The sequence below is a fragment of the Crotalus tigris genome, unplaced genomic scaffold (genome assembly GCF_016545835.1).
Source record: "Crotalus tigris isolate CLP2741 ecotype Arizona unplaced genomic scaffold, ASM1654583v1 scf7180000017613.987060, whole genome shotgun sequence".
NCBI lineage: Eukaryota > Metazoa > Chordata > Lepidosauria > Squamata > Viperidae > Crotalus > Crotalus tigris.
The window spans coordinates 76663-104232 of record NW_024096512.1 but is presented as its reverse complement, the minus strand read 5'-3'; the positions used below and the strand labels follow the sequence as shown (position 1 = coordinate 104232).

The window sequence follows — 27570 nt, the reverse complement described above, 5'->3', positions numbered from 1 at the left end:
TCAAAAGAGTCTATTCTATTGGCTTTCAAAAGCCAATAGAATAAAAGGGAGTAGCACAGCTAAGGAAAAGGGGGAAAAATGGCGACTGTGTTGTTTGGCGACCCCCGTGAAATGGTCGTTTGACCCCAAATGGGGTCCCGACCCATAGGTTGAGAACCACTGGTATAGGGGGTACCTTGCTCAATAGTAGTAACTGTGAGAGGGATCTTTTATTCCTAGTAGACAATCACCTAAATATGAGCCAGCAGTGTGCTGCAGCTGCCAAAAAGGCCAATACAGTGCTAGGCTGCATTAACAGAGGGATAGAATCAAGATCACGTGAAGTGTTAATACCACTTTACAATGCCTTGGTAAGGCCACATTTGGAATACTGCATCCAGTTTTGGTCAGTGTGATGTAAAAAAGATGTTGAAAGAGTACAGAGAAGAGCAACAAAGATGATTAGGGGACTGGAGGCTAAAGCATATAAGGAACGGTTGCTGGAATTGGGTATGTCTAGTTTAATGAAGAGAAGGACAAAGGGTGACATGATAGCAGTGTTCCAATATCTCAGGGGCTGCCACAAAGAAGAGGGTGTCAAGCTATTTTCCAAGGTGCCTGAAGGCAGGACAAGAAGCAATGTGTGGAAACTAATCAAGGAGAGAAGAAACCTAGAACTAAGGAGAAACTTCCTGACAGTTAGAACAATTAACCAGTGGAACAACCTGCCTCCAGAAGAGGTGAATGCTCCAACACTGGAAGTTTTTAAGAAGAGACTGGACAGCCATTTGTCTGAAATGGTATAGGGTTTCCTGCCTGAACAGGGGTTTGGACTAGATGACCTCCAAGGTCCCTTCCAATTTTATTATTATTATTTCTTTCCAATTGTGCATTTTATTATTTAGAATTTCTGTCACTTCAAAAGTTACAATATGGTAAATCATTTTCGAAGCTGCTGTCAACTTCCCCTAAAATTTTCAGGGAGATATGCCAACCTGGGGTGGAATTAAAGGAAAGTACAGTCCTTTTTCTGTTGCTGTTTCTTTAACACATTCAGAGTAATTCTGGAATCCTTGCACATTAGAAGCACTGTAGAATCAACATAATTTGTCACTAAAATCCTACTGATATTTGCAAGAAAGATACTTACGACCAAATTAAATATTTAGAAAAAGAAAATTCAGAGCAGTCTACTTTGAATATGTTTTCATATTCTGTTGTTTTAGACATCCTCTTTATGAGAAAAGTTAACTGCTCAAATGCAAAACTACTTACCTAATCCTTTCCTTGACATGCTATCTTTCTAAATACAAAGTGATTTTGACATGAGATTATTGCAGTATGTGTAGAAATGCTGGGGAACAGGGTAATGAGTGACTTCTAACTGTGGTTTGCTTTATTGATCTTTAAGTCACTGATCAGTTAATGACTTCATAATCTTCTAAATTTGCATATTACCTTAAATATTATACATCAGATAAGTATAATTAATAAAAAACCTCCATTTTATATTTGCCACCCAAATCATGATTAAAACATAAAACATACAGTATGTTTCCTTTATATTGTTATTACATGTTCTGGTTTTTTTAAAGAAAAGAAAACAAAGGAAAAGATTTCAGTAGCATTATCATCTTTTCAAACTCATCTTAATTTAAAACAAGATAACAGTAAAATCTCTCTGGCTCCTAATTCAGTCTTCCCAGTAAGGCTCTTGTCACAATGTATAGCTTTCTTTCCTTTGATAAGGTCAGTTTGCCAAAAAGAACAAAGTGCACATGAGTAATACATTACTCAACCACTTGTATACATACATCTATTTTTTTTACCAGGTCTCACTATTCAGAAAGGTAAAGACATGGCACCATGATAAAAAGGGTCATTTAAAAGACTACGCAGAAGCTCTGTACTGTGAAGGATTGAATTTTCACTTGAATGCTTACATTTCCTCATTTCTTTCTTTGCAAAAATATTCTCGTTGAATGGCAGACTGCCTAGAAGTTGGGGTTTGTGTGTCACTGACCAGAATCTGTAAAAATGTTTGAGCAAAATAGTCTCTGGGGAGAAGGACTACTTGGTGAAAGATGCCACAAACCTGTCTCTAAAAATAACATCTTAAATTACCTTTGCAATTTGCCACATCTACATTTATGTCAGAATGTCGCTTTTTTTCCTCTTCTTACTCAAGCCACTGATAGAATACCACATTATTAATATTTGTGGGAAATTATAAAATATTTGTACTTACCCCTTGTAGATTCATTGAAAAACTACATCTCCAGCTGTCTGCAAACTCCCCGGCTTCCCACACTTCAATTAAACTCCTATGCAATATGTCTTGACAGCAGTACTCCCATTGGGCGATATCTGGAACAATGTTACTGTCACTGCCAAAGAAGGAGATTGCCTTTGTAAAATGGTTTTCCTTCTCCTACAAAACACATGGAAAAGGCATAGACTCATTCCATCCATCCATAAATATGGTAGAAAATGTGCCCAGCTGTACTTGTAATATGTTACCAGTTTAAAAATTGTGCAAGAATACTCTGTAGTCTTGAGGACAATGGGCAACCAGTGTAGTTTTTGGGACTGTAATGGCTTGTCCTGGTGGAACTGACAATGGAATAAGATTGCCCATTTTTCCTCCAGCTGCCAACATACTAAAGATATTGTAAACAGTGTCCCAAGAATTTCAGGAAAGAAGAAGAGGAGAAAGCCCTGGCAAGTTACTAAATTACTTAGGGGCTACATATTATTTAATTTCACACAATAACTTTTTCCCAGAACAAAAACAGTACATATGTCAAAGGACCTGGAACTGAAACTCAAACCAGAAAAAACACAGTTTATCTCAGCCACCATGTTATTAAAAAAGCCTGTTTCAAAACAGGCTTGACAGGTGAGGACCTTGTATGCACAATATAGAGTGGTTTGCCACTGCCTTCTTCCAGGGTATTTCTTCAACTTTCCAGAGTAGCCTATGACCCCTCCATTGATCTTCATCCAACTACTAGCTAGGCTCAGTTTGTTGAGACACCCATGTAAATAAGGTAAAAGAACTCAGCCAAAAAATGGCAAATATTATTTGGAGTAAAAATAACATTAAAGCCTAAGAGCAATGTATACTTTCATAAAAAAAGAACACATTTTTTTCTAAACATGAGCCCAGATCAAAACAAACTTTATGTGTTCCCTTCTGTTGCTAGGAAACATATATACAGGACCTCTAATTAGCTCTGTCTGAGTGACTCCTGCTACTATATATTTTAAGATTCAGAGATGAAATTAATCCTTTACATCTTTTTGCTGTGATTTTTCTGCCTTTACTATTTCAATTCCCCAAAGTAGCTTATTTTCTTTTATAAAATAATACAACACAGTTCCACATGATTTTTTTTTTTTTTTTAGGTTTTAATTGGGTGGACCTATCTGCTTTATAATTCCACTACTGTAGAAAGTTAAGTACTCAGAGGTTACTTGCTTTTTATGGAATAAAGAATACTATCCTTTTTTCCTCTAAATTATGCATCAGAGTATGTATGTTCATGTCAGGGACAACACTTAGCCTTTTAATGACATGTTTGAAGCAGTACTCAGAAAAACTAGGGAGAATTGGGAGAAAGATGGAGATGAGGTCAGGATAAACATTAAATGTCACTTATTAAATGTCACTAAGGATTTTTCCCCTATATATTTGACAATTTCCTGTTTCTATCATTTCAAAATTACAATTTAGTGGCAACTTTTGGAAAACCGTGGGTTTCTCATTTACAGTTTACACAGTATATGTGGTCCCGCTTTAATCTCCATTTTCTTATTTTTTTAAAAAAAAATCTCTTTTTTTCTTTTCACTTTGCAAAGCTTATTATTTAGCATTTTTGTCCCATAGAATGCACAGCACACAGCTCAGGGGAGGGGAGAAATACAGTTCAAATTTAGCACAGATGAATGTGACATTGCATGAGAGCACTAATTTCTATTACCTGCTGGGTTCTTTTGAATGAAAAATATTTGCTGATGAATATGATTTCTGACATGAGATTAAATGTACTTCATGTGATCATACTCACATACAAGAGGTCGGGAATATATTTCATTTACACTGGGATGGGGGGGAGGGAGAATGACATTTTAGGCAGTGACCTTTGATTTGAGAATAGAAATGTTATAAATTCATAAGATAAACATTGTTTTCACCTTTGAAATGATGGAGGTTCAGAACAATAATGTTAGCAAAATATAGTTAATTGGCTAAAGTAAATCAATTTAAATCCAGTTAAAATGAATGGGATAAGACAATCATAGCATTTAATGTTTACATGAAATTGCTAGGAGATGTCATCCATTGACTTGTGGTGAGTTATTCTTAATATGCTGAAGATACCCAATTATATATCACCACTCTAAGCTAGTGAGGTTCTTACTTGGGGACTAGAGGCTATGATGAACTGGTTGGGACAATAAAAGTACGGTAGAAACAAAAATATAGATGTTCTGTATGTAAGTAATCAATCTGGCTGTTTTCTGGTTCCTAATGAAAATGGGTAAGACTTCATCTGAGCAGGAAAACCCACAATTTAGAGATTTTTCTGGACTTAAGACTCTACTAGAGTAAGTGAAGACCTTGTTCCAAGGACCACTGTCAACTGTATGCCAGTTGTGCTTTTTTATATATCAAGAATCCATTATTAAATGATTTATGGCTTTATCACCACTATATTAGGCCTCAGTAACATATTCTACATGGGGCTGCCCTTGATGATGATCTAGTAAAATGCAGTTGCTCTAGAATGCGATAGCTTCATCTGAAGTGCTTGCAGAAAGGATTCTATGTCCAATTCATCTAATCACAATGATATCCCAGGGTTTAAGGGATTCCTTAATTTTTTTAAAGTTTGCCTTAATTCTATCATTTTTTAATTTATTTCTTTGTATGATTGTCATTTATATCCTCTTATTTTGTTGATGGATGGATTATGGATATGCCTAAAATTATTTTATTGTAATTAGCACCTCATTGATCATCTTACATTTACCAGCTTGTAATTAAACACATTACAGATTACATTACCTGTTCATGACAGTACTTTTTATGAATGAATGAATACTGATAGTGCTCAAGTCCAAATCTTCTGAACACTTAAGATATTGGTGAATTTAGTACTAATCTTATTTAGATTAGAATCAAAACAACTTTTTCAGAAATAAACCCTGATGCAATTGTTTCTCAGTTGCAGCAGAAAAGGAATTGGTATTTGGAAATTTCATAGACTTCACTGCCTTAATATGGATTTCCATATTCTATGTTATTTTTAAAGATCACAGTTATTGTGACATGTTGTAGCAATTCAAATCTCAAGAGTTGAAAATTTACAGTTAAATTTAAATGGAAAAACTTTTGTAGCAAAATGTCCTTTCAGACTTCATACTGTTTAGATCCTTAAGAAAAAAATAATCTTTTCATTCATGTCACATAGCATTTTAAACCAGGGAAATAGATAATGGGTGACAAGTTGGATCAAAAACAGGAAAATTTACTGACATAATCAAAACCAACAGACATTTTCAAACATTAAACATATTGCAAAGATTTTTAATGCACAATATGTATAGACATATTTAAGGGTTTCTTTAACTACCTTATCCCACCATGCATCCATTGATTATATTACTATTCTTCATTAGATTATTTATAATCTTCTTCATTTAAAGAAAGACTTGATTCATCTTTTGTATGACCTTTAAAAATATATTTCCAAAAGAAAGAAAAGAAACTTTTAATAGTTATAGCTGAGCAAGAGAAGATCTAAAGTCTTAACACAATTGGACCATCTCAATTTTTTTTAACCAGAATACTATATTTTGCTAGCTCTGATTTCTAGAAGAAATAATTGTAGCTTGTATAATATACTACTCTTAGTTCTTGCTAATCTTGTATTTTATTAGATTTTATTACATTCTCTCACCTCTTTTATTAAAGTAGGATGAACCAAGTGCCAGAACTAGGGAAGGTCAAAGCAACTTTGTGAAATTATGGAAAAAAATAGAAAAACAATGGTGTTTATTTGTTCTTAAGACCAGGATTTCTGCAACATTATTTTTTAATGTAATTAATTCAGATATGTCATGTCGGGGGGAAAAACTTCTGTTTACTTGGCCCAACAGCATAGCTGAGTGACCAAAGGGAACAAAATTCAGTATTATTTTCTACATACAGTATTTTTTCTACAATGTGGCTTCCTATCTTTAAAGGATTTTTCCTCCCTTCCTATTCTATGGGTGCATGAAAAAAATTAAATATATTTCTCTGCTAGTGTAAGATATTTTTGAACAAGCAAGATCATAAGGGCCACTGTGAAATCTATTTTGGTCGATTGTAGCACTACAGGAATACTAATATAAACTTTTGTACAATCATTTGTGAAACAGCATCTTCTTCTTGGGAGCCAAACATAGGCTTGTATAAGAAGGATGTTGACTCACAGAAAATAAATTAAGGGAGGAAATCTTCCAACGATGGAATAAGGAGGTGCTCAGTTTTCAGTAATTTTCAACTACCATGCAATTTGGCCTGTTTTCCAAAATTTCGCCTGCAGAGCTGAAGGTGACATCTCTATCTATCTCTCAAAATCAGAATCAGAATCAGAATAGAGTGGGAGACCTTAGAAGTCTTTCAGTCCAACTCCTTGCTCAAGCAGGAGACCCAATACCATTTCAGACAAGTGGCTATCCAGTCTCTTCTTAAAAATCTCCAGAGATGAAGCACCCACAAATTCTGAAGGCAAGATGTTCCACTGATTAATTGTACTCACCGTTAGGAAATTTCTCCTTAATTCCAGTTTGCTTCTCTCCTTGATTAGTTTCCATCCATTGTTTCTTGTCTTGCCTTCTGGTGCTTTAGAAAATATGTTAATCCCCTTTTCTTTGTGGTAGCCCCTCAAATACTGGAATACTGCTATCATGTCACTCTAGTCCTTCTTGTCACTAGACTAGACATACCAAATTCCTGCAATTGTTCTTCATATGTTTTAGACTCCATCCTAGACTCCATCATTAGTTGTTCTTCTCAGCATCTTTTTTGTAATGTAGTGACCAAAACTGAATGCAGTTTTCTAGGTGTGGTCTTATTAAGATTTTATAAAGTGGTATTAATACTTCATATGATTTTGATTCTATGCCTCTCTTTATGGAAACAAGGTTTGCACTAGCTTTTTTGGCTGCTGCTATACACTACTGGCTCATATTTAAGTGATTGTCCACTAGGACTCCAAGATCCCTCACAGTTATTGTTTTGAGCCAGACTTCACCTAATCTGTACTTGTACCTTTACCTAAGTGTAAAACCTTGCTTTTCTTCACATTAAATTTCATTTTGTTGTACAGGGTCTTCTATAATTCTCTTCTTGTTTTTCTAATGAAAATCTCTTTCAGAAAAGAAACTACCTGGATTCTCCCTTTAGATTGCATTCATGAGCATACTTATTGAGGAAGTGGCTGAAAGAGAATTTATCTTCAAGTCAACATATATAGGATTATACTGTTAAGGAGTCACTGAATCAATCAAGTAACCAAATTCTATGATATTCCTAAATAACATCTGAAAATTAAAAAAATATATATTAGTTGTGTTTGATGAACAACATTGTGGCATTGAATCTAGACGTAATGTCTTTAGATATTTATCAATATATTAAGCTTATGTAATGCTATTATTTTCTAATACTAATATTGATGTATGAAAGATACTGTTCTATTGGACAATCCAAGGTCTTCCTTTGAATTGAAATGAAAGGCAACTTTATGCCAGATCTTTAGTTCCTATAAGCCACTCAAAGTATTGAAAGAGCAAAAAGAACAGGAGACATTACTTAGAAGAGCCATGGGTTTTCCACTAAAAGCAATAAGAAAAGTGACTTGTCTTGACAATGGAAGTGTTCTAATAAGAGTGACCTTGTAAGTGGAATTAGCAATTTGCTATTATACAATCATTTTAAAGTCACAGAATAAGTGAAAGAATGTGGAGGAATCTCCTGGCTTACTTTAGCAGTTATCATTGAGCTAAAGAATGTAATTTTTAAAAGATTTCATTTATGCTATTACTGATTATACCTGTTTTAAGGACAATTTTTAAAAGTATTAATTATTTTCATACAGACAAAATACAGCAGTTAGCACAGTAAATCAATTTATATTTATCTGTGAAGATGTCCAGCTGAGTTTAATGGACTTACTTCCAATTAAAATTTGGTCCACTTCTATTTCTCTCCAATTTCTGACTCTGATTTCATTTTCTCTTACTCCCATTTTATTACACTGCAGAAATAAATATTTCCCATCCTTTTCTTATTTTTAAAAACAATTTTTATGATAATGTATGTGCTTCAGCCATACCATTCTTATGATTTGCTTCTGCCACTCTGTCTTGGTCATGAGGATATCTATTTATTCATGGAAGCTCACACTTTTCTAAGGAAAGTGTCATTGCAGGCTCAAAGCAAACTGTTTACAGTTATTGCCTGTTGTTCTTGTTGCTGGATTCTTCTTTAGCCTCAAAGTCCTAGGGTCCAATTATCCTGTCACTTTCATGTTTGGAAACCTAAGCCTACAAAATGGCACAGAGTCTGTACTGTGTTTTATTCATGTCACTGCCTTCTAAAATATGTCATTCATATTTCTAAATGGGGCACTCTTGATTCATTAGTTATATTCTTTTTGATTATTGTTTGTATTTCAGCTATATTTAATCCAGATGAAAGGCTTGTTTGGCACTGCACAGTGAACATATATGCCTAACAGAGCACTTAACACTGCTGTGATCTGACTTCCAAATGAAGCAAGGGAAGATTTGAAGATTACCAGGCAGTTCACCAAACACTTAGAGAACACTTACAACAGTATTACTGTATTCTAATTACCCTTGCAAACTGTGTGCTCCAAAGTTGTTGAAGTACCGATGTACAGACTGCTAATTAGAGGTTATATGTCCTGAGGGCCGTGCCTTTGTTAAACCTGACTTGGAAAAACCTTAAGAAGTATGACATGTATATATGATGGACATGCCCAATGCATTTTGATCATTATTGGAATTTGTGTGAAAGATCTTTGAGCATGAGGATTGGGTGGGTGTCGAAGCATTTTGTGAATGGGAGGTGACTTCTTGGTTGGAAATGGGTAAACTAAGGGTATGCCTGTAAACAAATGATACTGTACTTAAAAGGCTCTGTCTATTAATCAGATGTGAATGCATGAACTGAGGGAACTAAGGAAGATAGATTAATGAAATCAATGAAAAACCAATGACTATACCTGCTAATCTAATTTTTAGACAAAATTATTTAGACTACTTATAATCTAGTCTAGTAAAAATAAGAACCAGAGGAGACATGAAAATGTGTTCCAATATTTGAAGAGCTGCCACAAAGAAGAACAGGTCATCCTATTTTTTCAAGGCATCTGAAGGCAAGACAAGAAACAACAGATAGAAACTAATCAAGTAGAGATCCAACCAATAACTAAAAAGAAAATTCCTAACAGTGAGAACAATTAACCAGTGAAATGGCTTGCCTTCAGAAGTTGTGGGTGCTCCATCACTAGAGGCTTAAGAAGACATTGGACACCCACCTGTCTGAAATGGTATAGGGTCTCCTATTTGAGCAGGGGGCTGGACTAGAAGACCTCTAAATCCTTTCCAGCTCTATTCTGATTCTGATATTTTGTGTTATATGTTCTAATCAAAATAACAGGTTATAGGTTTCTTGTAGATTAAGTTATCAGCATTTAAATTAACTAATTTTGAATAAAAGGTGTAATCATCTAATATAAGCAGCATATATAAGACCCTTTCTCCCCAATTTATCATCATAACAATCTTATGAGGTAGATCAGGCAGAGATGAACACAAGTGATCCAGCAGGCTTTGTTGTTGAGGGGTCGATTTAAAGTATGTCTCCCCATTTTTCATTTGGCCTGCCAATAGCTGCACCACCATGAAATAGCTTTTCAACAAATCCCACTGATTTCAATGGGAATTAAATCAGCTTAATTTAGGTTGATCCAATGAAGACAAAACTTTTCAAGCAACACTTTTAATTAAAATGTGTATTAATGTATGAGAAATCCAATTTACTCACAATGGGAGCACAATTAGAAAGAACAAGGGCAGCTGTTTTCATATGAGGCAAATCTAAAGAACATCTTATTATTATGAAAAATAGCAGCGATAACAGAAGTAAATATCTGTTTGCAGTCTGAGCACAGCCACCGAGGACTTTTGAACCTTGCTGGGTCCTTTACTTTCACCAAGTTAAATCTGAAATGATCCTCTTTTCAATAATACCTTACAAAGCCTACATAACTGGGAAATTAGAACAGATTATTTCAAATTTACATCAAATCTAAGCTGGTTTTTAATTTTTGCCGGTTGTCCTAAATCATATTCTCTAGGAAATTTCCTATCATCTGCAGGCAGATGACCATCAGTTTTTGGCCATGGATTCAAGTCTTAACACATGTAGAGAGTGATGGGCCAAGTTTGATTAGACACACAAGGAATTTATGGAGTCCTTGGTGCTCTCGGAGCTTGGGCTGTTTGCTTGCAGTCATTTTGTTACCTACCCTCATGGAAGAATGCTGTATTAATATTCTCTGGTGTCACTGAGTTTAAGAGAGTTTCCTCCAAGTTATAAAGTAAATAGTAGGTACTTGGCTAGTGTATTTTTTTCTTTTAAAAAGGTAGTTCCTGATATATATGGTTATAAAACTAAGCTCCTAACTTTTTATGACTGAAATAAAATGAAATTGGGAAATGACTCCATGACATGTTCTTCCCTCAATGCAGGCGTGTACTCCTATATGGGGACTTATTCATAAATCCTTTGCAACATAGGAACATTAATTCTAGAACTTACTTTACAGGGTTCTTGTTAGGATTTTTATAATAACATGTCTGCACTTCAGAAGCTGCTTCACTAAAACTCTCATTCGCCAAAGGTGAAGAATGCTGAAATTGACCTCAACAAAGTTTAAAACACTTCAAGTCTTTAGGAAGCTCCAGTGTATGAGAAGTTCACATAAAGAGGAGAACAGCAACAAGCAACAGCAACATTTCCATAAATATTACAACAGATTAATATCTCCAGCTATCATTGTTCTGTTTATATTGCTTTTCTGTTTAGCTATTCCTTTGACATTTTTGCTATTTTTTTTAAAAAAATGTATGCTTACACTTCTCTTTCAAGCCTCTCCTTCCTTCCTCCTCAGCTCCTCTTATCTTAGCAATCATGCATTCCTATACCTTGTGCTCTGCTTATATTTATTTTTTGACCATGCCATCTCTTTTGCCAGCACAAGATCACGGGCAGGGTGTTCTTACTCAATATTTCTCAATTATCATAACAGGGCCATGTTGACAAATGGACTTCTCCAGAATAGTCTTCCCATCTCAGCTGCAGGTACTCTTTTGGCTAAACATCAAAATTCCTTTGCATTCTGGACATTATAATACCACGCATTTCCTTACTTTAGCCACTCTGTTTCTGGTAAATAATTTTCAAGTTTTCAACAATGCTTATTATTCTAACCAGTTTTTTAACTGACTGCCTTGTTACACTAAAATGTACACATGTAATTTCCCATGCACATACCCACACGGTTGTAAAGGACATAAACTGGCATTAAGATATTCTAAGACCCTTCAGTAAAATTGTCATGTGTATAACTGTTCTCAGTGTTTCCCCTGTACCCCTAAAATTAAGGTTACCACATCATCTTTATCTTTATTAAAAGCCAGTGTGATACAGTTGTGATGTAACTGAGGAGGTGCAAAACTAAAACCATGAACGTATGGGCAGCTCCAGTGTTAAATACAAAAGCTCACTGGACTAGTCATTCTCTCTCAGTCCAAAGTGTCTCTTAGGGTTGTACTGTGGGGGGAAAAAATTGAAAAATTAGGACAGCTATGTGGGGTATCTTGAGCTCTTGGAACAAATGCAGTATATAAATCTAACTAACAAAACAGATAACATCCTTTTAGCTAATCTCGCTCTGTATCAGTACTTAGGCAGACCACTGTCCTTCCTTTTTTGGGGAGAAAAGATACTATTTTTTTAAATAAGCAATCCTTTTCTATGGTCTACCAAAGAATGTACAGTTATGGACAGGAGGGGCTTTTCTGTAATAGTAGCTTTTTATTTTTTAAAAAGAGTATTTAATTTGTGGGACAACATGGATCTCTATAATAATAAAGTTGGAAGGGACCTTGGAGGTAAAGTTGGAAGGGACCTTGGAGGTCATCTAGTCCAACCCCATGCTCAGGCAGGAAACCCTATACCATTTCGGACAAATGGCTTCCAGTCTCTTCTTAAAAACTTCAAGTGTTGGAGCATTCACCTCTTCTGGAGGCAGGTTGTTCCACTGGTTAATTGTTCTCACTGTCAGGAAGTTTCTCCTTAGTTCTAGGTTGCTTCTCTCCTTGATTAGTTTCCACCCGTTGCTTCTTGTCCTGCCTTCAGGTGCTTTGGAAAATAGCTTGACTCCCTCTTCTTTGTGGCAGCCCCTGAGATATTGGAACACTGCTATCATGTCCCCCTCGTCCTTCTCTTCATTAAACTAGACATACCCAATTCCAACAACTGTTCCTTATATGCTTTAGCCTCCAGTCCCCTAATCATCTTTGTTGCTCTTCTCTGTACTCTTTCTAGAGTCTCAACATCTTTTTTACAGCGTGGTGACCAAAACTGGATGCAGTATTCCAAGTGTAGCCTTACCAAGGCATTGTAAAATGGTATTAACGCTTCACGTGATCTTGATTCTATCCCTCTGTTAATGTAGCACTGTGTTGGTTTTTTTGGCAGCTGCAGCACACTGCTGGCTCATATATAGGTGATTGTCCACTAGGACTCTGAGGTCCCTCTCACAGTTACTACTATTGAGCAAGGTACCCCCTATACTATACTTGTGCATTTGGTTTTTCTTGCCTAAATGTAAAACCTTGCTTTTTTCACCATTGAATTTCATTTTGTTAGATAGTGCCCAGTGTTCAAGTCTGTCCAGATCCTTCTGTATCTTAAGCCTGTCTTCGGGAGTGTTGGCTATTCCTGCCAGCTTGGTGTCGTCTGAATTCCCCATTTATCCCTTCGTCCAAATCATTGATGAAGATGTTGAAGAGCACTGGGCCCAGAACAGGGCCCTGGGGCACCTCACTACAAACTTCCCTCCATGTAGATGCGGTTCCATTGAGGACCACTCGCTGAGTACTGCCGGTCAGCCAGCTACGGATCCATCTGGTGGGTGATGCTGTCTACCCACATTTTTCTATCTTGTCAAGTAGTAGGTTGCAATCTACTATATCAGATGCCTTACTGAAGTCCAAGTAAATTATGTCCACAGCATTCCTCTTATCCACTAATTTTGTCACTTGGTCAAAGAATGCAATAAGATTTGTCTGGCATGATCTATTTTTGACAAACCCATGTTGGCTTTTAGTAATGACTTTGTTTGCCTCTAGATGGTTGCTGATTTGTTGTTTGATTATCTTTTCCAGGATCTTCCCAGGTATTGAGGTCAGGCTAATAGGTCTGTAATTTCCTGGATCCATTTTTTCCCTTTTTTGAAGATGGGAACTACATCTGCTCTTTTCCAGTCCTCTGGTAGTTCCCCTGTGCTCCAGGATCTTTGAAATATATAGTTCAATGGTTCTGAGATCACATCTGCCAGTTCCTTGAGAACCTTGGGATGTAATCCATCTGGTCCTGGCGATTTGAACTCGTCTAGGCTGGACAGGTGCTCACTTACCATTTTCTTGCCTATCTTAACTTGTGTTTCTATTCTGTTTTGTATGGCACTATTTTTGATAGGTTGGTCTGTTTTTTCCCTTTGTGTAAAGACAGATGCAAAAAATGAGTTAAATAGTTCTGCTTTCTCCCTGTTGCTTGTCACCTTCTTGCCACTAATGGACCAATCATTTCCTTCACTTTTTTCTTGTTTTTTATATGTTGAAAGAAGCTTTTTTTGTTATTTTTGACTTTGGTCACAAGCCTTAGTTCATTTTGAGCCTTGGTTTTCCTCACTTCATCTTTGCAGGCTCGGGCTATTTGTTGATATTCTGATTTAGTTATGTGCCCCTCTTTCCACTTTCTATACTTATCCTTTTTATCTTTCAGTTTGTCAGAGAGTTCTTTATGCAGCCATGCTGATTTCTTTTGAGAGCTGTTATTTTTCCTCTTTGTTGGTTTTGTGCTAGACTGGGCTTTTATTATCTCATTTTTCAAAATTTCCCAAGCTTCTTGAGTTGTATATCTATATATAGTTGTATATCTATATATAGTAGGGAACAGAGTTGTATATCTATATATAGTAGGGAACAGAATATGGGGAAAAGGCAGAGCATACAGACTCCCAAGACTGCTGAGAAAAAAAGTTTGGATCTCTTCCTCAGCAACTCTAATTATTACTTCTAGGAGGCTATGCTTAATTTTTTTCTTCCTCCTAGGACCTAGGTGATAAGTTATCAGATTGGTACTGGGCCCCTTATTGATAAACAGTAAGGAAACTACTGGTATCAGGATTGCTGAAGGAGGATGGGGTAGATAGGGGGAGATTAATGCCTGCCCTCTTTTCTTCTGTATAGAATTGCTGAGAACAAAACAGCTGTAACCTCACATTCAGAATTCCTGTGTAGGGATGATAACCATTTTTTTTACAGAAAGAATATGTGGGAAAGAAAACTGCCATTTTTATGTAGGGAATTTAAGTTTTCCTCTCCTCAGATGCTCCAGATCATCAACAGCATGATCCAGAATCAATTTAAGCAAGAGTATTGGTTGCTTTCTCAAAAATGTCCCTCTACATATAAAGAAAAACAGGAAGGTATGCTTAAATTTAGATTCATAGACTGCATGATTAAGATTGATTTTGATTTTCTATATTTACATACTGAAGCTAGAAATCACCATGAATTCCATTCTCCCATCCCAAAGGAAACTTATATCCTTAAATAAGCATTGCTGCTGTAGCGTTGCACGGTTATCTTTGCTATTCAGAGTGAAAACAAAAGAATCTGGCATTATGTTCCATATATTGCTGTGCATAAAAATGAAAGCACACACTGACTTTGTAGCAGCAAAACCTGAAATAAACTGTGGCAGAAAATGGGGGTCAACAGTACACCATCTTCTTGTAATAAATATAGCACAGTGTGCCACTTTGGCAAAATATTTGTTAGCTTTTTTGTATGCTTTGAATTTACTTCCTAAAAAGTTTACTGAAGGACATTGACATCATGGAAAATTAGTGAAGCTTATTGATATTACAGCAAACAGTTGGGTTAAGAAAATTCAGTCACAGTCACAATTATTCATAAGTTGCATTGCCATTCTTTAATTGTATTGCTTGAGAGTTTGAAAAAAATCTTTGAGCAGTCTCTGTTGATGTTGGTTAGGAATTATGAGAGTCACAGTCCAATTCATTCTAGAGGACAACACAATTAAGAAGGCTGATTTAAACTCACCAGCCTCAGTCCAATAAAGGGAAACCATTTATGCCTCATAGTAAGCCAGAATTTTCAAGGCTTCAGATATACTGATATAAAACTTTGTATTACATCCTGCTTAATAATTTATCTCCATTGCAAATAACAAAACAAACTATGGAAGTCAATCTATGGTTTGCTTATCATGAAATATAAGTTGAGATTGTAACCCTAACCAACAAAGCTTTTGACTTTGACTTATTAAAAGGCACCAACCCTGAATTACAAGTGTGCACATCATAATGAAAAAACTTTTGCAGCTTGCTTAGTTACTGTACTTATAGAAAAAGCAAATCAGCAGTACCTACTATCTTATTTGCTCATATCTATGTCAATGTTTCCAGAAATCTTTGTGTGTACGATTACAGCCCCATATTATTGACTGAAATAATGTTTAAGAAAGTATGTTTATGGCTAATAATTTGCATCTTCTTATGTCATTAGCAAAGATGTTAATGTTTTTCCCTTCAATAATTTTTTGGCTTCAGGGTAAGCTTTGACATTACTTTTGTTATCATTTTATGATAAAATGTTCTATTTTAGATTAATCATATGAGATAATATAGCCTCCTTAGAGGGTAATAAAACAGCATTAAAACAGTGTTTTAAAAAAAATTGGAATTTCAAATATTGCCACTTTTTTTTTAATTTTAAGGAAGAATTCCTAAACACAATTTTTATTGGCAATGTACAAATAGCACATTTTATTTAAAAAAAACCCCATTATTATATCATTTCTCTATCAAAAATGTTTGAAATCTGAGGTGTCATTCTTCATTCAGACCCAAAAAGCATTAAGAGTTGTTTCTAAAGCTCTTCCAAAAATTGCAGCTGAATCAATTTTTTTTTACTAAAACAAGAAGTAAATTGGTAAAAGCATAAAAAGTATTCATAATAATTTCTTGAATTAATTTAATTTTGGGGAGCACCATTCAAAGTCTATACTGAGGAGGTTGTGCTTTTCCCAGTTTGATTGGCATGGGTATGTGTACACAAAGAAGACCAAATAAAGCTTATGATGGTGACACACTGGATCATAGGTTTGCAGCAAGCTGAAGGCAAGACAGTGAATTATAAAACACATAGTAATTTTGTTCCATCTTCCAACTCAAATAATGAGTTGCTTTGTATTAGTTTTGACTGTCTCATATACAATTATTTTGTGTTAATAGATTTGTGGGTGAAGTGTCAACTGATCTGATGGATGCAAAGAAGAATTCCAAACTTTTACCAATATTTTCAGGGTTATGTGCTATTCTTAGTTTGCCCCTTTGAGAATAGAATGAGGGACACCTGCACTGCTTCCGTGTGAAGTTCACAATTTAATAATGAAAAAAGATTTCTGGGGATTTCAAGAAATCCAAAGAAGCTGACCTGATGATAACACACCCCATACCTTTATCTCAGGCAAGATATTCTGGGTATTATCAACTCAAATCTGGGGCAATGCTTTGTCCACATATGACAGGTTAACCAACATCCGCTGCAGTATATTCTCTCATTGAAATGAATTTCTAAAATGAGAAATGTGGAGTTGATTTAAATAATAATAAAATAAAACAATCAAGTAATGGTACAGTTTAGTCAACAGCCTTATGTATTTCAGTTAAATGCAGATGATACGTTATTGAAACAACATTAATAGCCGCTCAGGAGATAGACGGAAGTCGGGTAATCCTTGGCAATAAAAGGAAATGAGGTCAATCTAACAACTAATTGAAATTTAATTTACTTCTTTGATTTATTTTCTCGGTCATGGGTGAGCTATTGATACAGTAAGGCTGCTATTGTGTTCATCTGCATTTTCCCTAAGTTAGCAGGTCAGTTTACTTTCACCTTGAGCTAATGAGAAGAATAATTCCACAATTCCCCATGGCACAACATTTAACAAGATAAAACAGATTGCCCCTCCTTAAACCTATAGCTCATTGAATGATTTATTGATCTAGCCAAGTAACAGCAAATAAACACATTTGTACTGTTGGAGTATGAATGGGTGGGACTTGGCGTCTCTCACAAGTATTTAAAATACATTTGAAATGTTCTTTCTTTTTTCAAATCCCGTTTAGAACACCACAGAAAGAGTCAGTATTTTTTCTGGATGTTGAAGAAACCTGACAATAAATAAAAAATAAAAAGGAATTATATTGTGGGGTGTTTTGCAAAAAGTGATTTACATACTGAAGAAGATCTTTCATGAATTACATGGACAAAGGAAAAGATATGTAGGGAGGAGGGGGCAGCTGCAATGGCTCTCCACCACAGTGCATGTTGATGAATACCTGGCACATGTTAATTAATGCCCTATTGTGCTTGGCAGCTTACCAAGGACTGTGACTGCAGACAGAATTATCCTTTAGACTAACAGAGGCTTAGAATACATATTGAAAGAGAGGAAGTAAAAGGGTTGTATTTTTACAGTCACACTTTTTCCTAAGAAATGGATTCCCCCCCCCTTTAGTGCAATTCATGGAGGCAAACCTCCATCTATCATAATATTTTAACACTGCAAAAATAGAACTTTATAAAACATCTTAAAATAGCAGCGCCTAACCACAAATGGAGACTGGTCAGTAACCATCTTCTCTTGTTTTCACACCCACACATGTCTATCTGCAGATACAGCCACAAAGCAATGATTATCTGGCATGAAACGCTTTCCCCACAGAAAAGCTTATATTGCAAAGTAATACTCAAGGATATTTGCTCAAATTATAGGAAGATACATCTGGTTCATGTGATTGCCACTTTTTGTTGTTTTTGCTCCCCCGCCCAGCCTTTCTTTGTCCTAGTAAAATATCACAAAGGGGAAATTGATGGCAAAGTTCTCTGAATAGAATTAATTGTTGGGTATGAAAATGCAGTACATTTTCATTCAAATCATATGATATTCTTACATGCACACATAAAACAAAGACACACAAACATATACATACTATTATTATTATTGATATTATAGCTAGAATACGAGAATATTAACCAAAAATAATCTTTATATAGTATGGAACATTTAGTTTCTGCAAATAGATTCAAGCAAATGAAATGAGTGTATTACAAATTGGCTGTGCCTTTATCTAAACATACAACTAATGTGCAAGATGTTATGAACAGATATAGATAATATAATATGGACAATGTAAAATCTAAGTGTTTGGAAAACATTACAAATAGTTGGGCTACTATGTAAACAAAACCAAACATTGTAAAAAGGGAAAAACTTCTACTTGATGACATTTTTTAGATTTATTTCAGAAATATTCAGTAATGTAATTGAATATGATAATACATTCAGAAATAATATAATTTAAAAAGTTACCCACTGTATATATCAAGGCAATATAGTATATTTATGATTTATTTCAATTGTTGGAGCCCCAAAACCACCAATAACTGGAGTAATCAAAATGGAAGGACAGGGTTTTTTAAAATTAAAATTAAACACAGAAATTGTATCCAGAATTTAAAGGTGACTCCTTTAGTTCTGCAAGAAATTGATTTCTTTACCTGGATATGCATGCATCTAACCAAACACTCTAAGTGGAGGGGAACTACCACTCATTGATGGGATATTAGTCTTTTATCAATTTCATTTTGGCCGTCTTCAGTTTTATGAATCAAGAACAAGCCTGGAAAGATCTCAGAAACAAGTAGTCCAAAATTATGTATGTGCAGTGTTAAATATTCAAAACAAAGAAGACAACTTGTATATAAAAAAATTAGCAGGGAAAATCAAACTCTGGACTGTTTATTTGAAAATGATTTTTGTTCATTTCATTTTGGTGCCAAGTACGAAAATCTGTATTCTAACAGTCATAAAATCCTGGGATAGGAATGGAAGGGAAATGAAGGAATAACAGACTAACAGAATAGCACAGATGGAAGCGACCTTGGAGATCTTCTAGTCCAATCCCCTATACCATTTCAGGAAACCTATACCATTTCAGACGAATTATTGGCCAATCTCTTCTTAAAATCTTCCATTGTTGGAGCATCCAAAACTTCTGAAGGCAAGTTGTTCCACTGATTAATTGTTCTAACAGTCAGGAAATTTCTCCTTAGTAATAGGTTGCTTCTTTCCTTGGTTAATTTTGATTCATTGCTTCTTGTTCTACCTTCAAATGGTTTGGAGAATGGGTTGACCCACTCTTCTTTGTGGCTGCCCCTTAAATATTGGAACACTGCTACCATGTCACTTCTAGTCCTTTTTTCCCTTAAACTGGACATACCCAATTCTAAGGAAAGAGAAGAGAAGGGAAGGGAGATATTCTCTTAGCAATTTTTCCTGGAGGTGAGTAGATACTGTATGCAATAATAAATGTGATTATTTATACTCACACGTGGATGTACACATGTGCACGCACACACACACAGGAGCACTCAAATAATGAGTATGGCATAAAGAAGCTAGGTTTTCACATGTGTTAAAAATTGTGTAATTAACAGAAAAACTAAAATAACATGCGACTTCACAAAATTGCTTAAATCAATTAATCACGTAGATTAATCAAATACTTTCAGCCTAGTTTAAAAACTCATCTTGGGATTGTAGTGTCTATGAACTTCACAGAAATCTTTAAGGACCAATGGAACAGCTGGGAAATGCACAATTTCCGATCATTCCTAGAAGAATCTTTCTGAATAGCACTGCTACAATGTAGAAGCTGGAGGAAAACTGATAATTTGTCATCCAGTGTTAGTAAATTTGGCCTGCAGCTTCTCTAGACCCATCACTGCTGTTACCAGAGAAGAGCAAGCCTTTGAATTTAGGTGATGGATTTCACTTTTGAGGAACAATGAATTATTGAACAGTGATCAATTTTTAATGCTTTTTTCTGAATTTTCTACAAATTAGGAAGGAAGAGATTTCCCATTCACTTAAAATGGCAATGATTAGAAGTAAAATAATCTGAAGAACAGTAATGAGAAATACTAAATCCTGGAGTAGCAGGAGAGTAGAAATGCTAAGATCAAAAGATGGAGGGTTTTAAGGTACAGAAATCAGCTGGTGCAAAAATTTTAGAATCACCATATTACAATGGGCCGGATAGAAACAATGAGGATCTGTAAATATATTTTAAAAACAAAGGCACATGACTTCGTGGGCTAGAGCATCCTTCATCATAAAACAATTTGTTTTTAAGAAGTCACAATAGCTTATACAGTATATATCCAATATGAAGGATAGTTTTTTGGGCAAACTGATTTTCTCCAATGACTGCTGTTATCCCATAATTACACGTTTAAAAGATGACTAGATAATTAATTTTAATGTGCCAGCCATGAGTAAGCTGGTAGACAATAGGAGGGTTTAAGTGCCCTATAGATTTGACTGAATTCCACATCTTCAACAAACTGGTAAGATGCTATTGAATCTCTACAAGAGATTTAGAAGGAAAGTGGGAAAAGGGATATGGTGTTATAACTGATTGCTTTATCTTTTAATCATACTTGGCCTCTCCCATTGTAGTATTATGAAGCGAGTTTCATATCAGAACTCTTTGTTAATTTTCTCTCCCAAGAGCAGACACAGTTAAAAGCAAGTTATTGGAGTTGCTAGGACCAAAAAAGATATAAGTCTAGGTATTTCTAAATGCTGATCCTTCTAACTCTGCTGGTGTATTCACATCTATTTTGTTATTTTGATGTATTTGTCATGATTCTCACCTCTTTTTTTCTTGAAAGACCCTATATTCTTCCAAGGAACTCAGAATATACATATGGTTATTTCTTAATATTCTTATAGGAATAATCCTATGTAGTAGAGAATATTGACTTTTCCATGGCTATTTGCTATGATTCATAAGAAAGTGGAAATTTGAACATGTTTCTCATCTTTAAAATTAACCGAGGAGGAACAGAGACAACATTTTACCTAGTAATAACTTAGCACAGTGTGTATATAACCACTTGGCGTATATGTGTTGTCTTGCCAAATGGTGACAATTGCTATATCACTTCCCTTAGTGTTCTTGATTTTTGATCAATTGTGAAAATGGAATACATTCTCTTTACCACTTAACAGGACAAAACGAGCAGTTGATGTGCCAAGCGCTGATGTACCATGTTAAATTATCTTTTCATAAATGATTATCTGTATTACTCCACTCTGGGCACTATTTTACAACATGACCCTTATTTTTCCTACAATAATCCAACCCAATTTTTCTCCTCTGTCAAAGCGTAGTAGGCTGAAATGATCACATCACCACCTTATTATGAGGACATTTGAGTCTAGATATTTCCAGCCTGCTTTTTAAATTTGCAGAAAGCATTGTACTTACTTCTTTAGATTAAGTAACTCAGATATTCAGAACTGCATGTTATCATGCCACTGTCATTCTAAATATTTCTCTATCTAATAGAAATAAAGCTTTCAGCAACTATATTCAACTGTTAGGATGCCAGCCCATGATTGCACATAATGGAAATCAAAGTGCTGATTTAAGCTTAGTGAGTTAGTAAACATGGAAAGATATCTTCTAATATTACTTATGTGTTTTGTCTCTTAGTACATGGATGTGGACATGATTTGTAGTTTCTAGCAGTTTTACAAAAACTTTAGGTAAGTAGAGCAAACTCAACTAGAGCAAATACAATATAATTGCAAATACACTAATTTGAAAAGGAAAATTTTTGCCTTCATATAAACATGAAATTTTAGGTGTACCATTTAGAGACAGAAAAGCTATTTAATGGGGCATCCAACAGGTTTGCAAACTTTAACTTATAATTATGATCTATGTGTTATCTCGCCTCCCATACACCTATCTACATATTAGTTTGGAAGAAATATCATTAATCTAAACTTTTCTTAAGAACTAATTGGTTCCTGGCTATTACTAAGATAACAGAGAAATTTCTCATTTAATACAAATAATGTTGCCTATTGTACTATACGTTTTTACTTACATAATTATTTTGAATACATTGCATGTATGAATTTTTCATAGATTTGATTCACAGATTTTATAAATATAATACCTTATAAAAAGAAAAAATAAATATAGAAGCTGAAATGAAACCAACAATGACCAAGATATAGGCTCAACTACACTCCCCCCGAGGTTTGACAACAAAATCAGGATTGTAAGGCCTTGCAGAAAGCTAGTAAAGTCAAGCTAATCTCTAGGGAAATGGTGTTGCAGAGGATGGGTGCATGACAAAAATGATTATCTATGGACATATCAGATTGCCAAATCAGAGCATGGTCTTCTCTTAGGGAGAGATGGTCCCACAAATAACATGGCCCTATGCCATGAAATGCCTTATAGGTCATTATCACATCTTGAATTGTACCTGAAAGCATATTGGCAATCAATGCAGCTTGCAGAATACTGATGTCATGTATGCCAAATGAAAGGTGTCCATAGCTGTTTGCACCACTGATTTTTGTTCCTGCTTAAACTGCTGAATGCTCTTCAAAGATGGCCCCATATAGAGTATGTTACAGTTGTCCTTGCTGATAACAATACATAGGATGTTTGCATGCTTTCTGAGTACATCCACTGTTTGATGGCCTTCACACAAATCAGCTTCTGGAAGGAGATTTTTCAGCTTGTTGAACAGCTTCCCAGTTACATACTTCAGTTGACAATCCAGTGCTGTGTTTCTCAACCTTGGCAACTTGAAGAGGTGTGGACTTCAACTGCCAGAATTGGCCTGAGTCCTTCTGGAGAAGGGTCCATTGAAATCATAGCCCTTGTCCTGCTGCATTGCTTTTTTATTTTTCCTTATTTAACAAAGTATTCAGATATTTCTCAATTATTCTATGTACAGCTGTTATTGAGAGTCAGTTTAGTCTTGTGGTTAAAGGCACCAGACTAGAAAACTAGGAGACCATGAGTTCTAATCCCACCTTAGGAACAAAGCCAGCTGGGTAACTTGGGCTAAACACTCTCTCTTAGCCTAGAAAGGCATTAATGGCAAATCTCTTCTGAAAACTTGCCAAGAAAACTGCAGGGACTAGTCCAGGCATTCACCAAGAGTCAAGGCTGACTCAATCACTCACTCAATCACTCACTCATTCACTCACTCACTCACTCAATCAATCAATCAATCATCACTGTTATCAGACCAGTATGATTCAGCTTTTATGAATGTCACCAGATTAAGATACATTGTTTGTAAAACCAGACACAGTTTGATCACATCAATTTTCTATACAGACAGACTTAACCATATTTTCAATTGGAAAAAAATGTGACAATCCTAGACCAGGCCAAATCCAAAAACATCAGGGAATTTCTTAGAAGCCTGGCACTCTGACAAATTAGCCATCAATAGACACATAGACATTAATAACATCTATAGACTATGCAAAAAAGACAATCAACCAGCCCAAAAGAGAACAAAAGACTCAAGCACCTCTCCACTACTAATCAGCACCCAGATCAGCAAAGACTAACTCCAAGGTTAATGTCAGACGAACAACCAAGTAAACAATATCCCAATTAAGAAACTGCCAAAGAGCCAACAGTAAATAGCCCAACCATCAAATCTCCCCCACCAACACTGACAGGGCAAGCCACCAGAATATAATCTGACAGCAAACAGCACTCCTTAGTAGCACTGATGATGTTATCTAGTTTTGGTAATGAAATATCTGCAAGAAAATAACCAAGCTCAGAAACCAGCAAGGATTCCTCATTTCAACCCTGAGCTACACATATTCTCCTTTATTGGTATCAATTATCTAGTTGTAAACTAATTAACAATTGTTTATTTTGTCCCTCTGCTGGTTGATTGTTTTATTTTGGTCAGTGACTAATAAAAATCCCAACTGGACAACCAGCTAAACAGCAGCATCCATCTGTGTTTGCTAGTTTCAGTGCAGGTGAACTGGTTCATATTTGGAAAGGAAATTTCAGAGCTACATGCTAGACTGGGGGAAAAAAAACAAAAAGAAGGAAATAGCAAACTGCTTTCATAGTGTTGTCAGAAAATCTCTACACCAGTGTTCCCCAACCTTTCTGGCTTTGTGGACTGGCGGGGGGGGGGGAGGAGAGAGGGGATGGTTTTGTGCGGGCAGCAGGCAAGCACATGCGTAGATGGAGCTCTACTTGTGCGAGCAGCAGGCACGTGCACCCGCCACTTGCACCAATGGAGCGCGCACACTCACAAGCTTGTCTGCTGCTTGCACAACTGAGGATGCAATGCCCACGGGCCCATCCACCACTTCCACAGCCTGGTTCCAAAAGGCTCAAAGCCCAATAGTGGGCCATGGTCCAGGGGTTGGGGACCCCTGTTCTACATGAACATCTCCATAAAGTTGTCAGTAAATAAGCTCAACTTAAATGAGACTTTACTTTGAATAGTATAGATAAATTCCTAGGAATTAGCCATGAGAGAAGATGGCAAAATAAATAAGAATGAATTATATAACATTTTAAGTACTACTTTAGTCTAGCTTAAGATTTTACAGATGTAACTTCTAAGCACAATTAAATTCATTTGCAGTATGTTAAATATATTTAACAACATTTAGACTGTAAAACAACTAATTTATTATCTGCTTTTGACTTTTTGGCACAATGTGGGAATTCTACTTTACAGGAGCCATTTGTGTCACAAAAGAAAATAGGACAATAAAAGAAACATATTGTATTAATATCATTTCAGAATAGTATTCTATCTAATAGGAAGACATCACAAATGTCACCATGGACAATAGATGTGATTATGATGATTGGGAGTTTAAACGCTAAAGTTTCTGTCTTAACATTCTGACTTTTCACTGATCTATATGACTTTGAAGATATTATTTCTTAGGAATGAATTTTAATTCAGGAATCAGTTGTCAAACTTAAAACTATTAGCCTTTTAATATGGAGTACAATTTTTATCCTTCCTTCCTTCCCTCCCTCCCTCTCTCTCTCTCTTATTTTCCTTTCTCCCTTTTCTTCTTCTCCTCTTTCTCCTCTCTTTTCTTTCTCTTCTGTCTCTGTTTTGTACTCCTAAAATAAACATTATGATGATGCCCCATTGCCCCAGTTTGAAATCTCCAGCTGAAGAACAGTGATTGAATGGATAATTCTCTTGGATGATCTGAATATTATCCCTGCATCCTGATTTTGGATTTTTGACCCAATTAATGAATTTTGATGTAAACATTATCTAGGATTTGTGGGCAGTATCATTCTCCTAATGGAATATGTGTTCTTGGGAACCATAATTTTAAAAAGTTTATAAGTGCAGTTTATGCTATATGCCAGAAACAGATGTCCAGCCTTCTCAGAATGATGAGAAAGGAAGCAAAATTAGAACCAACCGCAACCAGCACAGTATTGAGCTAGAAAATTTGGGAAATGACCACATGGCCATAGATTTAAAAATGATCAGTGTTCACTTCTTTACAAAAAAAGGCAACTCCAAGATTTGTTCTTATTACTGCACAAATATTAAAGAAGAAAGTGTTAATTTGGTCTGTTCTGGAACATCAAAAAGACCATTGGGAAAAGACACGTCGAAATAACAATTGACAGAGAAGAGATCAAATATGTGCAAAAATTCATTTTCTTAGGATCACACATTGATTAAAGCAGTGAATACAGTCCAGAAATAAAGCATTGGATTGCATTTGATTATGCAGCAATGATGAGCTTGAACTGAGTATGGAAAAGCAAGGACATCAGTCTGGCAATTAAATGCAGATTAGTTCTGTATATCCCATAGCTATCTATAGTTCTGAAAGCTGGACTATGAAAAAAACTAGAAAGGAGGAATATCAGCTTTTTTCAAGCCGTGGTATTGGAGAAGACTCCTGCATATTCCTTGGCAGCAAAGGTGACAAACAAGCAAGTACTGGAGCGTATAAAACCAGACATATTGCTGGAAGGCAAAATCACAAAATTCCGCCTTACTTATTTTGGCCATGTCATGTGCTGAAACTCACTGGAAAAGGCAGTTATGCTCTGAATGGTCAGCAGTAAAAGGAAATGAGGCTGCCAAAAAACCCAGTGGCTTGACACCATCAAAGCTGACACCAGCCAAAGCATAAAAATAACTGAAAGAAATTATGGGAGAACAGAAAACATGGAGAGAACTGATCCATAGAATTATCAAGAATCAGATATGATTGAATGGATAGCATCATCATCAAAGACAGCCTGCCTGACATCTAATTGGTAAAACTGTGAAACTCTTGCAAATGACAGACTATTGAAAATATGTTGTAGATATCAAAGATAATGACATCACAGAAGTCCATAGAGTAATTGCTATGCCTGATGAAATGTCCATTTTACATATTTCTTGTTTTTCTCTAAAAAGAATAAAGATAATATATTTAATTCAATCCATATTCTAATATGAACCCCTCCTCCTGCCCATAGACATTGGGGCCTGTGCAAGCAAACATATGCTGTTGTGTTAAAAAGTAGTGATGTGTGGAAAATCTTTTTAGTATTTTTTTCCCAACCATTGTCATTTAATTTGATGGAAAAGAAGTTGTTTTTCATTGTTTTCTTCCCCAAAGGAAAGGCAAATATTAAAGGATATTCTAAGATTCCATTCTTAGTTACAATGTGGCTGAGAGATATATATGAGATGTTCTTGCCTTGGCTGCATAGTATGTTTTCTACCGTTTTGCAGTTGTCCTGCTTCCCACAATCAATATCCCAAGGAAAGGATTGTGGAAGAACTCTACTACTTGGGTAGGAGGTGGAAAGGAAGATGGGATAGGGGAGAATACTACCAGTTGTTTCAATCACCTTACAGTAATAATATAACAAGCTTAGAATCACCACTTAAAATAAATTATAAAGAAATTCTAAAGCTCCCTTAGGATGAAAAACATTTTAATAGAAAACAACATTTAGATTATAAATGTCTGTGTTATTAAAAACATAAGAGGATGGAACTGAAACACAAAAGGTTTTATTGATGATCTCTCTCTCTCTCTCTCTCTCTCTCTCTCTTTTTTTTTTTTTTTACACACACACACACACTTTCTCTCTAAATACTATGAATAGTAGGAGATAAAATGCAAGCTGCATTGCATTAGATGCTAAATTTTTTTCTAGATCATTGTTAAAGCGTGCTCGGTCCTATTAGTAATGTGGTTTATGT

General features: G+C 35.5%; 1 long non-coding RNA gene across 5 annotated transcripts in view; it reads right to left on the bottom strand.

Moving 5' to 3' along the window:
• Positions 1 to 27570, bottom strand: part of LOC120300227 — an 81966-nt gene that overhangs the window by 3638 nt on the left and 50758 nt on the right. For 3 of the 5 annotated variants that reach the window (XR_005554605.1, XR_005554603.1, XR_005554606.1), the window contains exon 2: positions 2228 to 2410. This is a non-coding gene — a long non-coding RNA (uncharacterized LOC120300227). Of the gene's footprint in view, positions 1 to 2227; positions 2411 to 16900; positions 17337 to 27570 lie in introns of those variants that run through there. The other 2 variants (XR_005554604.1, XR_005554607.1) reach the window with 2 other exon arrangements.